The sequence below is a fragment of the Hetaerina americana genome, unplaced genomic scaffold (genome assembly GCF_022747635.1).
Source record: "Hetaerina americana unplaced genomic scaffold, ioHetAmer1.1.p SCAF_393, whole genome shotgun sequence".
Taxonomy (NCBI): Eukaryota; Metazoa; Arthropoda; class Insecta; order Odonata; family Calopterygidae; genus Hetaerina; species Hetaerina americana.
The window spans coordinates 32,843-56,141 of NW_027286978.1; positions in this window are offsets into that span (position 1 = coordinate 32,843).

The window sequence follows — 23,299 nt, forward strand, 5'->3', positions numbered from 1 at the left end:
TCTCCATTTAATAATGTTCGCATCTATCATGTTTTGCGCCTTTTACACAAGACTGTAATTACTCGGATGGCGGTCTCATTACTTTTTTTAACATCCACAGACATAGATCACTAAGCGAATGCTAAGCACTATTCCATTTGCCACCCAAAAATAGAGCCGGATACAACGGTTGGGACTAACATCCCACAGTCCATGAGTAATATCGTCGGCTTTAGTACAATTGAAAATTCAGATAAATGGTATGCGTGGAACTACTTTTGAATAACTACTGTCCCCTGATCTTATAATTGTCAATGATGGAGTGCGCGCTGCAATCTTTAAATTAGTAACAACAAATGAAGATGCCATTCAGCTTTAAACATAACTTTATTAAATTATTATTTGAAAAAAACCCTCATTAGAGGTTTCCTACGTATTTATTATTCTAGAATTCCCACTTCAGAGGTTTCCATTTTTTTATTTGACAACGCCCTCCTTAGAGGTTTCCTGGATCCGCTACTGCTCCAAACCCAATTTTACAATACAAATCCCTTCTCTCTCGTTGTCTCCTCAGCCAATAAGTGAATAAAAACGAAATATAGAAAAAAAAGCATACGTTGCTCCTCTCTCTATCATTGATAATTCAATTTGCCCCTCCATCAACCTCAGCTGGGAATTTTATTCCATTAGGCACCTCAAAATTCCTAATCCTCATTCTTGCGCGATATTGTCTGCTTTTTTTATTATTTGAATATGCTGCCATATCGACTGCTTTTTCGTAATTTACGAAAAAAAGAGCCCTTTCGGTTATTTTTTATACCAATTCTACATATATTTACACTGGTAAGGAAACTTCAATATGGAAAGCCAGATAAAATTTTGATTGTTGTAGAAAAAATAGTTAAGATATAGTTCTGGAGTGATCTACTTTTGTACTTATACTCCACCTAGCTTTTGTGCACAGTGACTTTAATCACCTAAGAAGGTAACGAATACTCGCGTATGACTGAGAACAGAGATCTCAATGCATCATAAAGGCGGCTTGATAAAGGCGGCTTGGAAAAGGTCTTTAATTAAGGTGGATGTAGTCTGAACTGAATAATACCTCGAACGATCTCAAAATAGAGAAAACATATTATCCCAATGGCTACACATTATAGCAGATGACAAATTTAAATAGATTAAATAACTTAAAATATTTTAAGAATCTCAAGACTATTGTAGTTTAATGGTTGATTCTAATTGAATATCTATGCTCCTAAAATTAAAAGTGTCATTGTCATTATGTCATCCCCTGATCCCTAAATCCCCTGATCCTTCATCCCATCCCCATTGGCGTTAAATCCCTTCCCATCCCATTCATATCACACTTTTCATTGGGCTAAGTTATGACTATAATCCCTAAACTGAATGACCGAATAAAGTTTGGCCATGCGCAAGTAAAACTGATTCGATTACTTCTCCCCCGAGTTCTTCCAATGCATCACTTACTACTTCCCCCGCGTTGAAAAGCACGGGTTCTGATGGAAAAAACTTACTTACACCCCTACCAACAATACTCTTCCTCATTCTCCAATACCCACCATTATGAAGTGAGACTTTTTCAGTTCAATTTCCCAGAATTTGTCATAATAGAGAAACTTTATGACTTAGGAAGAAATTTTGAATCGATCATGATACAAGTATCATGTAGTCTACTAATGCTTATAAAATATACGCTGAAAACGAACAAAACGAGTTTGACGAAAGGCTTTCTTGAAGATATTTTGCCTCTACGAAATCGATTCCGATTTCGTTTTCCGGAGAAATCATTGGAAAGATGCGCTAAAATTAATATTTTATTTTATTAATTAAATAAATAAAAGAATGATGAAGTTGGGTTACTGCATCGATAATCACTCAAAAATTTATAAATACATATTTTTAAAAGGGAGTTGCCATGATTTAACTTTTAGGTCCACAAAAGGTTTTGCACAATGGGGTAAGTCAGCTTTAATTAAATCAAATTTAATTAAAATTTAGATAAAAAATCAATGCGATTTCAGCATGCGAAAAAGTTAATTAGCTATCTTGACTTTGGAAATACTCACTGACGGAAGATGTTATAAAAAAAGAGGAAACGCTTGTTTAATAAAAATATATATGGAAAAATTAAATTTTGGGTTTTTGAACAAAGGCATAGGTTTTATGTTTAAAAAATAATTTCATTTCATTCTATTGGTTCTAATATTAATTAAAACATTAGAACACTGATGATTCATCATTGCTTGAATGTTGGTTCATCATATTTTCCATCCAATCCGTCCCATTGTAGGAGTTTTAAGAATAAGTGTAAAGCAGCCACTGGGTGATAAACTTCATTGATCAGTGATTATTATACTATTTTACTCATTAAAATATTATTTGTATGTGATGTGAATGGCGTTAGAATTTTTATTGCAAAAGTGAATGATGTATTGACAGTGCGTGATTTTAAACGGTATACGAAATTGAAGAGTGCGTGATTATGGACGGGTTGCGGCGATGGACGGTGCGTAGTATGAATTCGTGTGGTGTGAACCTAGCCCATGTGTGAACGTAAAGGTGTGGTTGGTAATCTTCAAGTGTCATAGCATGTAAGAATATTTTGTCTTCTATCTGTTTTTCTTGTGCGTGTATGCATTCATTGTAAGAGTGATCATTGATCATACTTGACCGTTGCCACCAGTACAATTACCTAATTGCAGCGATATATTCTTAAATAAATAAATATCTCTGATCGTTCTCATATGATTAACCTCTATTAATTTCACTCACTAAATCACTCATTAGCAATTACACTGCGAAATATAAAATATTTCATAACTACTTTTGATACTCATCCCAACTTTACTGAAGAAATTTCGGACTTCCTGGAACTTATTGTATTTAGTTAAAATGCAAGCAATTTTTACTTTCTGTTGGTGATATCCGAATATTATTGTCAGCTTCTATTAGCTTTCTCCCAATCAGGATATGGGAATCCATTTTACGTGAGAAATAACTGAGCAAGTCTTGGCTTGCAAATTTTAGCCGCATGCATGTGAAAGAAGACTCACAAAACAAGGACTTGAATATGGGACTTGGAAAGGGTATTTGGATGCAGTAAATTAAAGTTTAAAAAAAAATAATATTTAAATAATTCATATCTGGGAACCCATTCTGGGTCCCCAGATGATGGCTTAATTCAGTGATTGTTATCAAAATAACTTGAAGAAGATTTGCTGGGCTATCGGTCAATTTTGATGTGTAATCTCCATATTAATAATTGGTGTCAGACTTCCCTGATAAAATTGATTCCTATCAAAAACCATTGTAACTTTTAAATTGCGCACAAATGCACACTATTTACGGCTCGGCATTCGTTGCCGTATGACATGAACAATGAAATTAATGTTATTCCTTCGCTTCTTCTAGAGGTCTCCAGAGCAATGAGTCTCGAGGAGTATTATAGCCAAGGGTGAAAATTGTTTAGTCCGCGGGAATAGCTAATGGTGTGATCAAGGGGAAAGATTAAGTTTAAAGAATATCCTCGTGAGAAAGGCGCATCCAGATGGATCTATATGGAAGAGTATCGTTTCCGGACCGAAATAAATTTGATATATATATATATATATATATATATCAAATATATATATATATATATATATATATATATATATATATATATATATTCTGTATATATGAGTATTTATTCGCCGTTTGGCGGGATTTCGTGTTTGAATGCGTATTTGGCCAATGTGGCTCATCTCTTTCTTCTGGCTATGCGTGCCACGAAACGCACTGTTCCTTTCCTGTATGATGTTGTATGAATTCTAACCCACTGTCCTTTCCTTTCCTTGTGTATTGTCTATTTCTCCTTTGGTGGGTGAAACTGCCCCCTGACGCCATCTCTTGGCTGAAAGAATCGGGGCGCTTGGCGACATATTAGACCCACGGATCTCAGGGTAAATTGACTATCCTCGATAGCTCAAGTGGTTAAGAGCATCCGGTGTTCGAGTCCCGGTTGAGGAAATATTTTTACTCTTGTGATCCGTTCGATTCCGCCTACCCCACCTCTATTGTGTTCGTCCTTTATATGTGTTCCTATCCCTTTTCCTTATATCTGTTTCTGTATATATGAGTATTTATTCGCCGTTTGGCGGGATTTCGTGTTTGAATGCGTATATATATATATATATATATATATATATATATATATATATATATATATATATATATATATATATATGTCGCTGTATATGGTGAACAAATGAGAGAAATGAATGAATGATTTTTATCGGCAAATTATCAAAGGAAGTGAGGAACTCATTATGAGGGAATTCAGGAAGGCAAAATTAAATCAGGATTGGGGGCAATGAAAGTGAAATGATTTACTTAATCGTTTGGTTGGTTACGTGATGTCTGCTCGGCCGCTGAGTAGGCCATAACAAAAGGCCGAGGCGTGTGTATAAGTTCTTGACTGTCGTGTGAGCACGCGTGTTCCTTTTACGAAGTCGCTGTGGCGTGACAGTTGATGTTGTCGTACATGAGGGTGAGCGGAAGGGAGCACGGCGGAGGAAGGTGAGAGTATATGGAGGTGCTGGGGAGGGTTCGGAAGGAAAGATAGAGACGGAGGAAGGGATGATCCGAAAAGGGAGAGGATGCACGGTTGCTTCGGAAGAGAGAAGGTGGGAAGTATCGTGTCGCTGGAGGGAGGGCCTTGTGGGGGGGCCCGTGGAAGGGGGATGGGTGGAGGAGGAGCCAAGGGCAGGAGGCCCGCATATTCCGATCGCTCGGGAAAAGTTATTCGAGGAAAGGGTGAGGGGGGGAGGTGAGGAGGGGAATTTGGGATGGGGCGGAGATGGGAAGGTTTTGCAGTTGGAGGCGAAGAGTGGGGAGAAAAGAAAAGACGCAGAATGTCATGGGGGGGGGAGGGGGCAGCTGGAAAACAACCGGAATCCGCGAATCGGTGTAGTGCGCGGGACGATGTTGGCTAAAATGTTTCGAATGACTCGGCGGATAAGGCCGTGAGAAAGTGCGCAGTTATAATTTCAGGAATAAAATCGAACATTTATTCATTGACATCATGCTGTGCCGATCAATTTTGTTCTTTCATTACATTTGCGTACATAGGGATAAGCAATTGAAGCCACCTTATTGAAAAAGTTCTAATTAATGTCGATCACTGATGAGCGACCATATATATCAATCATATCAATCAATCCATGCACGGTAGCTACGTTAAAACATCATGATATAATGACTACGATACATGTGTTTGAGGCCTATTTCGAATACTTAAAACTTGACCAATGTTTGGTTCTACGATGTACCAGATAACCATAGTAGCCAAACCGAGGGTTGGTTGGGTAGTTAGGGTAGAGGCCACCTCATATTAAGGGTTAGGCGTATGCAATTCATTATTACTGGATGCTGAAGTGTCAGTTTCTTTCCCTGTGCTTCTTGTAATATCTCAATAAGGTTCCATTCCATTTATCGAAGCTACCATATTCCATTTCTCAAAGCTACAAGTCACTTGATAATACTCATGTAATTTGCACAGATCGATTCTGGTGAAGGTAATAAAAATATCGAGCGCCTGTTATTTTTTTGCGCTGTGCAGAACACGAAATTGGAATTACATAGACATATTACATCGTAGAATGCTTGAAATGCATCGTAGAGTGCTTGATATACACTCATAACTTCGGGAAACGGGCCTTTACATATGTAAAAATTATTATACCTTGGATGAGCTTCGTGAATTCAAAGTCATCGGTAATATAAACGGGAAACTCTAGTCAGTTTAAGATCACCCTCCCCGCTCAAGCTTCTATAATTTGTAAATATGCCGCTCGGAATTTGCTGTAAGCGGTTCACTAGCTGTTTTACACCAGTTAGAATGGATGAACGTGAAAAAAGGCAGGAAGATTTTAAGTTGAAATTTCCATGGTGCAAAAACTTATACATTTTATAAAGATTTGCAGGGAATAAACAGTAATATACGACTAAAATTTGTGAAAGTTTTGCAGTTTTTCTTACGGATCGACTGGCTTCAACGCATAGCCTGCATCGATCAGAACAAACGTTTAGCATTATCAGGTGTGTGCAAATAATGGAGTCTTTCTCTATCGACATAAAATTCATAGTATACAATAATACATGTAAAACCAACCCTATATAAACCATATATATGCAAAATAATGTGAAGTGTTCGTTAACGCCTATTCTGTAACTTAAGCGATAAATATTTATTCCATTGTTTCGTCATATTAGGTTTATCGTTTAGATAAAACGTTTAAAATTTCTCTGGAATAATCTCGGGTGGAGTGTTGAAAGTAAAAGAAGGAACAATGCAAATAGCATGAATATGAGCACTGGCAACGTGTTTAAGTTCCATATTTGCGCTGAGAATTAAAAATAGGGTTCACTTGTATGTCATATGCTTTTCCATTCCATTGTAACATAGAGATGGTACAATACTCGGAATGAACCTATGAGGACCTTTGTCATTCATTCAAGAAAATGGCAGTTTAGTTAGGGATTCATTCCGTGGTTAATTTGCTTTTACCGCCTGTCGTAATTAAATCATTATTACTATTTATTGGAATGCTTAATTATCTCGTATTAACTGTTGATGTTGTTTTGGGAAACGGTGCTGCGTGTGAGTGCCTCTAAAGCTCATATAGTATATGATCTTTCGGTTCTTTCGCTTCTAATCATTAGTAATCAAATTTTCAGGAAAAAGAATTTCATTACAAGATGAGTGCCATTTCCCGTTTTCTCCATTTGCATCAGAAAGATACGACGGAAACACGCTAAAACACCAAAATAAATTTCTCATGTATTTCTAATAAATCTAATTTATAACTAATTAATCTAATTTAGTATGCCCTTCATTTTTATTCTTTCCACTTTAATTTTCCTCACTTAGTTTATCATAGGCAATGGCAAGTGAAGTGCTACTCTAAAGCAACTTAATTTGCAAATGCGTAGAAAAATACCTCAACCATAATTACACCATACGTCCTCCACCAGCACACAACTGGGTGCCACACCTACTTCAACTACAAATTAACCACATGTTTATTAATGGCAGATAAATGACCAATGAATGACCAATCATTCGAGAAACATTTCTTTCTAGCTCCAATGAAAAAACAATGATTAACACACACACATTAATTTTAACTTTTATTGCATATGACATTTTTCGCATAGAAGGGCATGTGATAATTTCAGAAGTGGATTACACTTTAATCCGAAATCTACTTTTTCATTCCAATGCTCATATTGGGGAAGATGAAATCTATGCCTATTCCCGTAAGCTATGAAATATTACACTGAAAAATAATTGCTGAAGGCAATTGAAGCATTGAACGAGGTTTGGATTGCGACCGTCAACGGTGATATAATCTAAGATAGTATAATTCTGAACCACCTAAAATTGTTTCCCGTTTCGGTCTCAATGCGGCTTCATCGATTCATTGCTTTATCTTTGCTGACGCTCCCATTAAAGCAATTTCATTTCCAATTTCTCCATGTCTTAATTCAATGTAAGGCATGCCACTAGTTGGAATGGAACTGGTGAAAATATTTTTTTTACAAAACACACTGATATTATATCTGATAACCCGTGTCCGACGGTTAAAATAATCGAGCAGCGAAGGCCGTGGTTTCGAATTCCGTTGATAATGTGGCAGTCGGAACTAAGTAAATTAAACAGCCGGAACAGCACGAAATTTGTCTGTTACTACTACCATTTCATTGGCTGTCTCGCTAAAGAATAATCATTACGCTATCATGCGTACGAGAGGACTCTTATTCTAACAATAGACAGTTTTTTAAAGCGGAACAAATCATATTTATTGCATCCTCCGTACTTATCTATCTTCCGTAAAAATTATTCCACTGACACATAAACAACATTTGAAGTTTAGTTTTTTTCCAAACGAATTCACCATAGCCTCGGGTCATAAACATAGAGACAATGCCGCCGAGTAATGACAGTGATGCACGTGACTAAGGAAACCAACTAAAGGACCTCATTTAAGGTAAACGAAGGCACCTTTGTAACAAACATGGTCACCCGCGGGGTAAATGTTTGGAAGCGTATATTTTGTCATTAACAAAGAGACCACATGTATGTTCCATGCCCAAAATTGTTTTTGTGGCATGACGTTTTGTCCGCGAGATTTCCATCGGCGCTGCTGATACAGAAATGGGAACACGGCTCTCGCCTCAGGGTTTGACCAAGTTTCTAGTTCCCACGAAATCTTGTTCACTCACCATACGCACTGCTCTTTATTAGCCTCTGTTGTAGGATGGATCTATTGTGAGTTACGATTGTAGGAATAGGAGGTAAACGAAAATTAAAGTAGAGAGACAGTTAAAAGACGTAGTATTAATACAGTAAAAATACAATTAGAATTATTTAATAGCTCTAGTCAGAGATAACTTTTAACTAATATTGTTTCTAGGTTATATCATTGTCAGAGATATAGTGAAAGAAATAAAATGTGCAGTCATGTACAAGCGAGGAGGAGAAAGAGGAAGAGTTTTGGTGTATAGTAGTATTAGCTGAGATACCCAGGCAAGAGGGCCAGGAAAAAATGGATTTTCACATCTAAATGCATTCTGTCTGTTTAATCACGGCTGGGATTTAAACTGTAGGTTGCGAAATGGAAAGTCTACACAATAAAAATATCATTCAAGTGTATAACGTTCTCCAAAAAGTGAACCTAAAAACAATGCCTTACTATATACTGATATGTTAGCAAATTAATTTGAGGGACAACCAAAAAGAACGATTTTGACTCATGTTCTTTTTTTTCACGTAATATGTAAAAAAAAACTTACTCTTTTTGATTCTTACCACTTAATTAAAATAAATTTATGTTGCACAGGCAATCGAATGTCATTTTTGTAAATTAAATACAGTTGCATTCAAATGTTTTTCGAAATGGAAATTTTTCTCACATGATAGCGCACGGGCGCAAGGCGAGTGAGTTTATTTTGAGCTGAAGGGTTAAGCTCATTCAGCTATTAAATCGTATTTATGCGTATTTGAGTGAATGTTGGATCAACTTGGGATAGCTTCAACAAGGAAAGTGAACAAAATATAGGCTTACCAAATGAGTTCATATGCATATTAAGGGTATAATTACTCTTAGAAATTTTTATTTATTTATTTATATACCCTGAAAGCCACCGCAAGAGTGTGTGGCAGGGGTTGAATACACACCGGACTAATTTTTACCCAAACATGATCCTACCGCAGTTAGACCATGTTATTATGATCACTTATCATTCGTGGAAAAAATTACATCTTAAATCTATTTGGTCTACACTTAGTCTCTCTAATTTTATATACGAGGGTCATCCGGAAAGTAGTACCCGTTCGTGCCGCATGAAGTGCTGACGACGCGAGTAGCCGCTGGACGAGGTCAGATAGCTTCAGTGGCTTGTCTGCCTTCTCTGAGCCAAGTTGCGTGACGCTAGCATTGCCTGTGTTGTTTCTGTGATTGTTTACAATGTTTAAAAAAATTGAGAACGCCGCCAGTTGTGAAGTGAGGGCAGTGATTAAATTCCTCAATGCAAGAAACGTTCGCCCATGTGATATTCATCGCCAATTAAAGGAGGTGTATGGAGACAATGTAATGGACGAGTCGTCTGTTCGGCGGTGGTGTCGCAACTTCAACATGGGGAGGGGGAACACACACGACGATGAGCGTTCGGGGAGACCGTCTGTCATTACAGACCAACTGGTGAGCTCAGTTGACGAATTCGTGAGGAACGATCGGCGCGTCACAATTGATGACATCTGTGAGCATTTTCCCAATGTTTCTCGAACAATTGTTCATGAAATTGTTAAACACCATCTGCATTATGCAAAAATTTGTGCAAGATGGGTCCCTCGCGTATCTCAATGAGCTGGCGGCGAAGGACTATGCAGCAGGAATACAGAAACTTGTCACACGTTATGACAAATGCCTTAATTTGCTTGGAGATTATGTTGAGAAGTAGTTTAAAGTATCCTCTTTCAAATAAAATTTTTTATGTTTGTTAATATTTACTTTTGTGTCTTTATTTCACGAACGGGTACTACTTTCCGAATGACCCTCGTACATGATCTCTCCTACCGTAGTACGAAGGGGGTAATAATACATTTTCTGCATCACTGTTAGAGAGATGCCCTTCCAATTTATGCAAGTGCTTCAATCTGCAATTTAACCTTTCGTGACTTATTCCCAGCCTAGCTCGTCTAATGTTTTGGATACGCTACTAAGTTTATCATAACAACGTTTTACAAATCTAGCTCCTCTACGCTCCCCGCGATCAATTTCGGAAATTAATTCAACTTCGTGAGGATCCCCTCGCATCATATTCTAAATGAGGTCTAACCAGCGACAAATAACATTTCTCTTAGACCTTTCCATCACTTTTACCTAGTACTCTTCTAATGAATTCTAATTTTTTGTTAGCTTTGCTCACATTTCCCGAAAGTGTTTTACCCAGGAGAGATCGTGAGTGAGGGTACCCCTAGATATTTGAAATGAGTCTATACATTCCATTTCGGTGTTCCGGATACAGAAGGCATTCGGGAGGGAATGTCTCTTTCTCTAAAAATTTATCACTAAGAACTTTTTAAAGTTTTACTCTAATTTCCAAGTGTCGTGCCAAGTGCCGTCTTGTTTTTGTATTGTTATATTATTTTTATCCATCAACCGTTTTTAGGATCATGATAGCGTTAACCTTTCAAATGAAAATATACATTAATAAGAAAAGAAAATTGTGCCTGAAAGCCTAAGTCAAAATATTGAGGGAACTTGTGAATTTAAAATAACTAAAAAAATCTTGGCCTTAAAAATTAACATTAGTGAAGCTCATCTCTATTATACTTGGTCTGGGTTTTTGCTAAAACCCAACATAATAACTACCTCCTTGGGTAAAAATGAATTTTCCTAGTGGAACAAGCCGACTTGTACTCTAAAATTCTCCTTCAGCTATATTGACTTTTTTACTTATGATGTTGATTATGGTGAAAAGAGATTCAGCACCTTCCATGAACTTTTTAAAACTTTGTGTAATGTTTCTAACCAACACAGATATGTTTACCACGCTGAATTAAAATGTAAACATGCTCTAACGAACCAAATTAACGAATTGGTTTAGACTTTTCCGTCATTATAAAAGTTTGACATGAAAACTTAAGAGCACATGGTTATTTTGTATCAACAAAGAGGCGATCCCGGGCAGAGGGTGGTGGTTCGAATTAAGAGATTTATTCGGCGAAAATGAGCTACTTGGTCAGATTTCGGTGAGGTCTGGATTGAGGAAGACGATAAAAAACTGTAATGATGAAAAAAAGCTTTCAATATCTCTTTTAGCACCTTATTGAATGAGGATCAGACTTGACCGATAGTTTACAAAAAATCCAAAATAACAATGTCAAAAAATGTTTCGCATAAGCATAGAGAAGATAGACCAAAGATATATTTAGGTCTTCTCTCAATAAAATACGCGTTTGCCAATGAAATTCTATCAAATATGTATTATTACATTTTGCAAGTCTACTTTTTTCTGACATGCTTCCTTTTCCAGAAAGAAAATGCTAAATTTCCTCTAGCGGTGTGAAAAATTGCTGTCCGCTTCACCGAAATTTAAAATGTAAAAAAAAATCAATAGTTACCAGAATCCTAATATTTAGGATTACCATTAGGATATAGTTTTAAGAAATTACTGTCTTTAAAATTGATCCTATCCATTGTCATTTTATGCATTATCTTTATAATAATATGAAGGCAGACACCGATTGTTACCTAAGTAATTAACGAATGTGGAATATCAGAAATTTAAATTCCTTAGTTACAGGTATTTTTTCATTCCACGATCTACTAAGTATGCCATTACCTCATATTTAACGCAAACATGTCAGCCATCATTGCTTGCTCTTTATAAGGGTGAACGTAACCCTTGGACATTTTGAATCGCAAACGTAATTGTGTTAGCACTGGTGTACGGTGCAAGACATTTCCATTCATTACGTCCAAATAAATTGAAATAAGTTCTCAAAATACATCCCTGGGAATAAGAATTAGGATATTTTCCTTTGAATTGAGAGTATACCTTTAGCTATATCTTTCAGATATTTCTTTCCTCTTTTTTCAGTGACGGAGAATATGTCTATAGTCGTCTTTTTATCGTGTATCCATTATTTAATTTGTCTTCATTAGAGTCACAATTAAATATTAAATGACGGTATTAAATAAAAAAAAACGAATTTATAAAAGCAGCATAAGTGAAATTAGTTCAACAAATTACGGGAGCATGGCTGCAATAAATTGCTGGGTGATTAGCAATTAAGCTCATAGACTAAACAAAATCAATTTTTTCCAAATTTTAATTTAATTATCATTTATTTTGTTTATCATCGCCCATTTGTGACTACTTTGTTTTTAACTACATAAACGTTCCAAGTAATTAATGATTTATGCGGTTGACCACTTATCTGAATCGAATCAAATTATCCTACATAAAGTATACGCAAAAATAAATCTAAATTTGTATCTAATGGCATAAGAGCTATTAATTAAAGGATGATAAGTATTGCAACTTTAACAATCACTACCTGGAAAAGCCACAGATACTAGTAAAAGTGTTATATGTAGAAGAATAAATTGACGGATTTAGTCACTCTCAACAAATTATGTAAACATAACTGCGATCCTTAAATCCGCAAGCGCATTTTAGAATGAAAGGAATTACGGCAGTATAACATTAAAATAGGAGGGCAAAAACTAGAGCAGGTAGAATGGTTTACGTATCTCGGAAGTGTTTTGGACCAACACGGTCAAAGTAGTAGGGAGGTAAGGAAAAGAATTGCGCTAGGCAAAGAGACTTTCACAAGGAGGAAGGAGTTGATGACGGGGGCGTTGAGTATATTAAGAAAAGACTCGTAATAACTTTGATATGGAGCGTAGCTATGTACGGCGCGGAAACGTGGTCATTGAAGCAGGAGGATAGACGTAGACTGGAGGCTTTTGAAATGTGGGTTTGGAGAAGAATGGAGAAGGTGAAATGGACAGAGAAGAAAACAAACGAGGAATTACTTGGTATAGTGGGCGAAGGGAGGGGTTTGTTGGGAGCAATCCTATGGAGGCAGGAAAAGTGGATGAAGGGGGTAGTGACCGGCAGCGGGATGTTGAAGACTGTAATTGAGGGTAGAATGTTGGGCAAACGAGGAAAGGGCAGGATCAGGATAGGGATGTTGGACGGGATGAAGGGAGGAAAAAAGTACTCAGAGATGAAGAGGGACCTGATATATAGTAGGATGCTGGATTTTGTGTTTTTTTAGGAGTCACTAAATGTTTTATTTAGTAGCTGTGTCCATCCAAAAACCTAAATAAACCGTTGGATTACCTTATAATAAATTAATAATAATGGAGCAAACCATAAGCATAGTCATCACGTGATACAACTTATTAGTGCCTGTGGTGGTGAAAATAACTAAAATAATGGTTTTGATGAATTGCAAAGAAAATGTTTCCCATTTGAAGATGCCCGAGGGCGGTCGTTAAACCTAAATTAAAATTCAAGCGAGATTTTGCGCGTGAATAGTAGGTAATTTATTCCTTGTGCCAATTATACATGCTATTTTAATGGCAAGATAAGGAAGATTAATGATAAAGTGTTCGGCGACTGCCTGGGCTGCCGTTTCCACCAGATAATCCTTGATCATTTTAGCGAGAAATGTAACGGCTAGGCTTCATCTGTTAGCGTTAAATATGCATTTTGTGCGCCAGTGATCCCGATTAAGATGTCAGAGGAGAGACGGATTTGTGTGTTAGTCCGTACGATGAATTACCAATCCCCCGAATTTCCAAGTTCGAATCCCGATATGTGGAGGAAGTTTCAATTAAACCGGCTCTTGCTTCGATGCTTTGTGGAGGGCATATCAAGTGACGGTTTACCGACGTTTGCACGTAAAATCTATGCCGGTTTAGAATCGTCGAATCGGAGGTAAACGAGGTGATAACCGTTCAGTTATAGTAGGACTAGACCTATTTGAGATGGGAGTTTTAATTATTTATAATTTCTCTCGTTTATTTATAATTATTTTGTAGGGCTCCGAAATACGTATTTCTCAACGCAATGCAACCATGAAACGAATCTATTGCAAACGTTTTCTGCAGTGTTAATGGTCACGTACATTAATTGGAAATTCAGTGTAAGCGCTTTTTCTAAAGCAGTGTAGTTGAATGTACTCATTGAGTGAGGAATAACGAATTTAATGCATTTTTCCCCTCTCGTAATCAATCACCAATCTCCTGAACTCATCGGTGAATTAATCAAACAGTTTCCCAATGAAAATTAAATGATGAATTCACTTTTGAAATTCGGTTATTTGAAGTAGCTCTTCAGTCACTGTTTGAATGATTTTTTAATAATTGGGGACAATATCGCGGTCGAAATTTGAGGAAATTAAGTAATGTTGGATCAAAGAGAAACAGTAATTGACGCATGAATACAAACTCGGGATGCAATACTAAATGAGACACTACATATTTATTATTTCGGAAATTTTGACTGACTACTTTGACCATACTCGAATGGGTGGCAGAAGGTCATTCAGGCTCTTTTATCACCGGGGTTGATGACTTAACTCCCTTACAAAAAAGTACTGAAATTAATTCCTTTTACAAAGAAATTAATACCTTAAGCAGACAGTATTTGCAGTGTTTATAAGCACGGTGAAAATAAAAACATCGTTTCAGCACGCGTTTAGGATCACCCCGTACATTTCCAATGTTATGCAACGGGGCCACCTATGGATTTCCTCTATTCGCTTAACTCGGGGTCAGAATTTAACCGGAGCGTTCTTTAACCTCCTGCTGCACCTTTCCAAATATCAGCTCGAAGGTCAATCTAATTTCCACGAGGATGACTCCCATCTGGAAATGCATTTCAAGAGGTATCCTTCAAACGTCGCGTTATTTCGAGATTAGGCTTAGTTTTAACGGCCGTGTCCTCGGAGGTAGAGCCAAAAACCTTGCCATTGTTTTTTTTGCAGTCAGTTCGCCCCTCCATTAACCCGCGAGGATAGAAGTGTCACAATTGGGGCGGGGACTAAAGGTCATTCATTGCACGAGCGAGCGAGGGCTCGTGATATCTCCTCGTTTTACTTAACGAGAGATGCTCTCCCTTATTGAAGTACGTCCTGAATGAAATCTTCCTTCTCCGTACTGTAACGACTTTAGGAAACGTGCGCATTGTCCTCGCGCTACGTAATGTTTCTGTCGTACGATCCTACTGGGACAACATTTGGGTATTGACTCGGTGATAATATTCGGCTCCTTTTTTACTTTTCCTTTCTCGTTCAGATTAAATCCTCTTCGGGGAATTCGATTATTTTCCTAAGGACTAAAATAAAAGCTTTCCAAACAATTACCTCATTATAGTTGGTCCGAGATTTTTTTTGGTGTAGCCCACTTGTTTTTCTAAGAGCTCGCTTCCGTTATTTTATTAAGGACTCGTAGTTATTTCGCATACGAGGGTCATCCGGAAAGTAGTACCCGTTCGTGCCGCATGAAGTGCTGACGACGCGAGTAGCCGCTGGACGAGGTCAGATAGCTTCAGTGGCTTGTCTGCCTTCTCTGAGCCAAGTTGGGTGACGCTAGCATTGCCTGTGTTGTTTCTGTGATTGTTTACAATGTTTAAAAAAATTGAGAACGCCGCCAGTTGTGAAGTGAGGGCAGTGATTAAATTCCTCAATGCAAGAAACGTTCGCGCATGTGATATGCATCGCCAATTAAAGGAGGGGTATGGAGACAATGTAATGGACGAGTCGTCTGTTCGGCGGTGGTGTCGCAACTTCAACATGGGGAGGGGGAACACACACGACGATGAGCGTTCGGGGAGACCGTCTGTCATTACAGACCAACTGGTGAGCTCAGTTGACGAATTCGTGAGGAACGATCGGCGCGTCACAATTGATGACATCTGTGAGCATTTTCCCAATGTTTCTCGAACAATTGTTCATGAAATTGTTAAACACCATCTGCATTATGCAAAAATTTGTGCAAGATGGGTCCCTCGCGTATCTCAATGAGCTGGCGGCGAAGGACTATGCAGCAGGAATACAGAAACTTGTCACACGTTATGACAAATGCCTTAATTTGCTTGGAGATTATGTTGAGAAGTAGTTTAAAGTATCCTCTTTCAAATAAAATTTTTTATGTTTGTTAATATTTACTTTTGTGTCTTTATTTCACGAACGGGTACTACTTTCCGGATGACCCTCGTAGTATCTTCGTTTCTCCACCAGGGATTCGATGTAAAACATTTCAGGAGAGAAATCCCCAATGGCTTCTTCAATATCCCCACAAAAAAGCTCTTTTTAATGATTTTTCTGAATAAAGACAGGTAGAAACTACGAAGAAATGAGGAAGGAAATAATGTAGGAAAAACAATAAAAAGGTCTCATGCTTCGTTGAAGGTAAATAGGTTTTAGGAACTATTTGTAACCTAATTTTTATCAATGAAAATCCTTGAATGTAACAAAATCATGATATCCTACGTGCTGTACAATTTACCGCCGTGGGTATCACTTCCACATCCTGGTCACCTAGTTAGAAAGATTTTGCGTAAATGTCGTTGCGATAATAGTGATTTAATTTAATTCGTGGATAAGTGCGATTAGTGAAAGGGCATTAGACATCGGCGTGGTCCAAAATAATACGCCAAAGAGTCATAAATCAACGTCCCAGTCGAGAGACGATTTATTCCAGATTATGAGCTCCGAACTAGGATCCTAGTAATAATTTATGCTAAAAGAAGACTACGACGGAAATTTATTTTGGCATTCCGTGTGAGAATAGGGGGACAATTTAATCATCAAAAGATTAGCCATTAATTCTAAAGAGGATGGTTGAAAATGAGAGCTCAATTTCAGCCGTGTTAATGCATCTTCAGGTGTGAAATGCAACGGTTCACTACACGCTGACTTAATCCTTGTACATATTTGGTGAAAAACATCTCCCAAGTGGAGAAATGGAAAAGAATACATTACGGAATTTTCCATCAAGATAATCACTAAAAGCGTCTTTGAACGTCGGTTGAATATTTAAAGAGGCTCTAAACAAGCCAAGTCACTACGGTGGAACCACTATTTGCCGATCATACCTTGCATACTAAAGACGGAAACAAGAAACCAACCCAATAATTTTTTTAAGGTTTTATAATGATTTATTAGGAAGTTTTGGATGGTTCCCAACGACTATCTACTCTTATGTGATGTGAGAGCTTCCTTTTTTTTCACCATGTATTATTTATTTCTCTAATTTTTTGGAAATACTTTATGTTGTCTATAAGACCTACTCTGTTTTTTCCTCGCACTGCATACGTTAAGTTTTCCCTCATATTATGGCTTTCAACATTCCTTTTTTTCCAATTCTACATCTTTATATAACCATATCTTTCAACCACTTTCTCAAATAAAATTGGTGAGTAAACGAGGCGATTATGAGTTCACAGGTGATGGTGAAATGTATGCGCTGTTGCGGAAGGTAATCGAGCACTATCAGGAAGTAGCAAGGAAAAATACGCGCTCACTATTAAAGATAAGACAGAAGAATCGGTAATTGCCCGAGGAGGTATTCAAGAGAGATGAAGAGAACCTAGAGAATTTATATGCTAAGGATATATGCGTGTAGCTCAACAAATTTAGACTTAAAAAAAAGAGTAGGAGGAAGATGAGGATACCTTAGAACCAGATAACTTTGATTTCGTGATAGAAAGTGTAGCAAAGGATTTGAAATAAAATAAGGCATAGAGGTTATCTATCAACTTCGTGGAACTGCTTAAGGTTTAGGAAAATATGAACCAAAGAGTCATTAGGGACAAATTTGTGGAATTTACGAAAAGAGAACTTGACGTATAGATTTCCACAGATCAGTGTTAGCTCTCACATGAATAAAGGGAAAGACAACCGTATCGACCATAGTAAAATAATTTTTATTTAGCTGGCAGCTAAGGATTATCAAGAATAGAACGGAGAACAGGGCAAATGATTACTTAGGAGATTATCAGTTTGGGTTTATGAAGGGGAGATGCACGCGTGGCACTACGGCAGTAATGAGATCACTAATAGAGAGGAATCTATAATACAATCAATATGTAGTTGTTTGTTTCGTAATTTTCGAGAAGGCCTACGATAAAGTGAATTTTGTAGAATTATTGAACGTAGTTTATTAGAAAATAGGAGTAAATGGTGGGATACGCTCCTTATTCGAGACCCGGACATTCCTGAAACTGCTGAGGTGAGAGTGGCAGATCGACAGTCGGGATGGGCAGTGTTAAAAAGAGGGGCAAGACAGGGGTGTCCATTATCATCCGTTCTTTTCGATGTATGCATGAAGAAAATGGTATTAGAGGCATGGGAAGAACTGGAAATAGGAATTGAATTAGGGGAGAATTCATGAAATCAATTAGGTACGTGAATGTTCTAATTTTAATTAGCTGATAAATAAGAAGAAGAGTTTCGCTACGCAAAGAATCTTTTCCACGTTTGAAGTAACAGAGGCGTTGAGAGGGAATGTAAAGGAAAGATAAGTGGAAATTTTGATTTTTTCTATCATGCCCTCTAGTATTATTTGGACATAGGCTAAGTATAATCGTCTATGTTGAATTCCGTATATACAAGCTAGCCGATCTCTTTACCATAAAGCTCAATTACGTATTTCCTCACTTTTCCTGAATCTCTTCTGGTTCAATTAAAAGCTACCTTGCCTTACACATAGTTTAACTCCTGCTTCATCCTGACCATTCTCTAACCTTTCACACAGCGCTTACACATTTCCTCGCACCTGAAATTTCTCCACATCATATTATAAGTCTTTCCATCTCATTTTCTTGACTCTAATAGGTTTCTTAGCAAAAAATATTTATTTCCCATAGATATCTATCTCGATTTCCACGTTTAAATTCTTGCGTGGTCTCCTTAGAAATATTTCTTGGGATAAATATTTGAGCTGGCTTCCCTTTGAATTTCTCAATAACGTGTTTAACGTGGGGCTATGACTGAAATAACTTCTCCACTTGGGTCAGATGCTATTTCCAACTCAATGTGGAACAGACACTGCGTGGGCTACCTTTCGTCTGGGTCATGCTCTTCGGCATAGCTGGGACGGTTATCTCTATCAGGAGCATTTATCATTGCTCTCATCAGTACAGATCTAGGGGTCACCTGAACGCATATGCCCCATCACCTCGTCAAGGTCGTATTCCATAGGCGGTGGATATAATCTAGAACAGGAAACCCATCTTACATGTTAGGGTATTGTTTTGGATAAGTTTGGGCAAATTGGTGGGGGCATCGAAAGAAGAGTTGCGTTATCAATGAAGCGTCTACAAAGAGACGGGGTGGGATGGCAGGCACCTCCAGTAAAGCTCTAAAGTAAAGCCCTGTGACAAATCTAATGAGCAGCATAGTTTTGAATGTACAGGTAGCTTGGATACTTGGTCTCCGGGGCAGACAAGATACCTGGGAATCGAAGGCCTTTGAGATGTGGGTATGGAAAAGTATTGAAAAAACAAAATGGGCGGAAGGAAAACAAACGATGAAATCCCTGGGCAAGGAAGGGGAAGAGATAAGGTTATTACTATAAATTTGAAGGTAGGGAAAGTGGATGCGGGAGATGGTGACATTGGTATGCCGAAGACGGTAATAGAGGGTAAGCGAGTTGGAGAGAGGAAATTAATTTGTATTTTGGATGAAATTAAATAAGGTTGAAACACGCAGAGCCATTACTTGATGAGTTATTTAAACATAAGAATATTTTATTTAATGTAAGTTGGGGCTTAGTAGTACCGTCCAATTCCTAGGGACAATCAAATACCTACCCTAAACTAGTAGGCTAGAACTAATAAAAATTATAGTACGTGCAAAAGATACATTTGTCCATTTCCTGTGTCATGCACTCTTTTATGGCATAAGAAGCAGAACTGAGGAATTGAGTTTTTTTACTTATCGTGGCTCACTGATTAAACAAGTCATTCATATTTAGGGGAATTGTTTAAAACCATCCAAAATAAATTGATGAAATTAAAATCAAATGATATTTATTGACTTTAAGAGAATGCTTAACAGGGAAGAAGATGAAATAAGTGCATTTTACATTGCTGAAGCGGATACAGTGGTTACACAAAATTGAGAAGTAATACGTTATGCGTAATAAAACATTTCTCAAAGACGATCCTGACCATGGGCTGTTACGAAGACTTATTATGAACTTTTAATTTTTCGATGCCATTCCCCTAAGCTCAACTGCTAAACAGTCATAGTGCCGAACTCAGTGTTCCCGTCTCGGTACCAAGATAATGAAATTAAATTCCACTCACCACCACGTCTATTGGTTGTTTATTGTTTTAATTGAAATAGGTCGATTAATGAGAATGATTAAAAGCTTCTTCGCAATGGCATTTCGATATATGCATGAAAAATGCTGGTAGTATCAATCACTACTAGCTACTTCATATTCTATCGAGAGTCAAGAAATGTAGCAATGGCCTTGAGAATCCTTGCTCTAATACTGCTAATTAACATGTCTTGATAAAACATGAACTTCTAGGAAGAGACTATTGCTTCATTAAAGGTAGGGTAACGCCCCCCAGAGTAAAGTGCTAGGAGGATGTAGGGCGGGTGGACAAAATTTGATTTCTGATCTCTTTCGTGGCACGGGTGAATTGTCTATGTGTTGATAGCCCACATCAAACATTCAAGGGCATGTAGGCTACCTATATGACCTGTGATATACCTCCAATTTGTTGCCTAAGTCCGAGTGTTATGAAACATGGATGTTTCAATCTGCGGGTCTCGTAAGATGCTGAATTTGAGCTGATCGTGGACTGTGTGTCCTTGAGAGTAGGGAAAACCCTGCGGTTGACTGCTTGGAAGACCTTGAATGGTTAATCGGACCAAGCTTAGAACCTATATGCCGTAATGTGGGAAGATAATGTGTTGATATGGAAATTTATAGAGAACACATGTTTTCTTGTTCTAAGGACTCAGATTTTGGCCAACGAACTCCCGTAAAGGAAATGTGTGTCGTAATCCCACAAGAAATTTCTTCATAGTATATTTAAAATGAGGGAAACGAATTCTATTATTAATTTTAACTCATGATATGTGGTTGAACAATTTTCTTACATTCTTGGCAAAACATAATGTAAATAAATATGTTGAGGTTCTATGGAAAATAGGTAGAATTGGTAAAAATGAATGTTTCAATTCCTTGAGGTCAAAACGAGTTATAGATAAGGATACTAAATTATTCACGTAGTACTTCATTTACATGTGACAAAAACTTGCAAAAATTAGGTAGAAACCTTAATTTCTGAATTTGGCTTGATTCAGTATCAATATTTAATCTGCCATCATTGCTTTCTACGCCACAGTAATCAACCCGAAGGTTGGTTTGGTAGGTGATGGTAGAGTTCACTCAGTACTAAGCCGTATACGGTGTGTGAAAATTCACACATCAAGGTAGGGGAGTTACGCCATCTAAGTTACAACAATTCCTCAAAGGCTTCAAGGCTGAGCTGCAAATTAACAGGCTTAATTATCTGCTCCTGTAAGAATCGGATGCGTAATTCTTATTATTTTTAAAGCTATGTAAGCAGCTTTTTTCAAAATTATTACAGAAGTGGGTGCTAAACTTTGGGAGGTACATCTAATTACGAACTTGACTAAATTATTAGAAACAGGTTCGGCAACAACCTCATCAACTCACACAGCTTCCCGAGATAAATATTTGGATCGTACATCTACATCTAATTGATATTTTACAAAGCCACCGTTAGGGTGAGTGGCAGGGGTGGTACAGCACCAGACATCCAACATCAAAAATTAGGTTTCCCTAAATTTTTGTTAACATAAATATAAAAAATTAAATTACTCAAATTGTGTAGTTTATGATAACTAATCGTACATATGCGACCGTATCTAATTGTAATATAGTTATTTAGGGATACGATACGTAGCTAGAAGAGAAACAAACTGAGGTTTCATGAAATAATGACAGAGTACTGAGCTATTTAGAATGAAAAAAAGAAAAAAAAACTTATTCCAATAACGCAGTTGCCTACAGTTCTTTTTGATTCATTATTATCAGTATGAAAAATGGCATCTTAAATACACACGTTCTACTCTTAATTTTCTAATCATATTTTAATTATTTCTCTTACCGTTTGATGGTGGTGGTAATATTTTTTCTAAATAATCGCACAATAGACCAGCTTTCAATTTATGCCATAGTTTTAGACATCAGTAATTTAGCCTTCACTCCGTGAATGATTTTCAACATAGCTTCTCAAGCACTAATTTTTATCCGCAACTCAGTTTATAATAATGTCTTTCCACAAATCTGCAGTGTAGCTCCTCTATGCTGAAGGCAATATAATTCAGCTATTGACCCGACTTCTTCAGCATCTCATACACTGGCAGCATATTCGAAACGAGTCCGAACCAGTAAATATTACTCTTTACCCTTCTCCTCATTCCCACTCTCGAACCTCTTCTGGTAAATCCTAATTTTTTGCTAGATTGTCCACATATTCCCCGCATATCTTTTACCTAAAAGATGTCGAGAGTTAGGGTAAAACCTGAGTATTGAATTGAGGCTATACTGTCTACTTCGTTTTTTTATTCAGCTGGCGTTTACTCCTATTCCAAAAAATCATCACTACACATTTATTTTTATTCCTATCTTACCAAACTTGTATTGTATTTAGTTCATTTGCTAAGGCAATTTTATCCTCAGGACTACGGATATCTATGTTAACCACTGCGCCGCCGTAATATTACGGCGTAGTAGCGTACTTTACCTTTAACCACAAAGTTTTTTTCCTTTACGTTAAGTAATAAAAGAGGTCCGGTGGCACTTCCCTGGAGAACACTTCAAGTGGCTATACATTACTGCATTAGAGCTAACGCCATCCATGCCTACCATTATTTATGGGCCTATTAAAAAAACTAATTTTCAGTCCATGATAATAATATCAAAGTTATGCCTTCTAGTTTATTTATTGGATTGCTACGTGATACATTGTAGAAGGCATTATTGAAGTCCAGAAAAACCGCATCCGGGAACAATTTTCTCATAATTCCAAAAGTCATGAGCAAAAAGCGCAATTTATGCTTCACGGGTATTTCCCTTTTGGGAACCGTGCTGATTTTACGTTAAAATTCTGACTATCTAGATGATTCATTATCAAACTAACGGGCATATATTCCATGAACTTGCATGATATGGATATGATT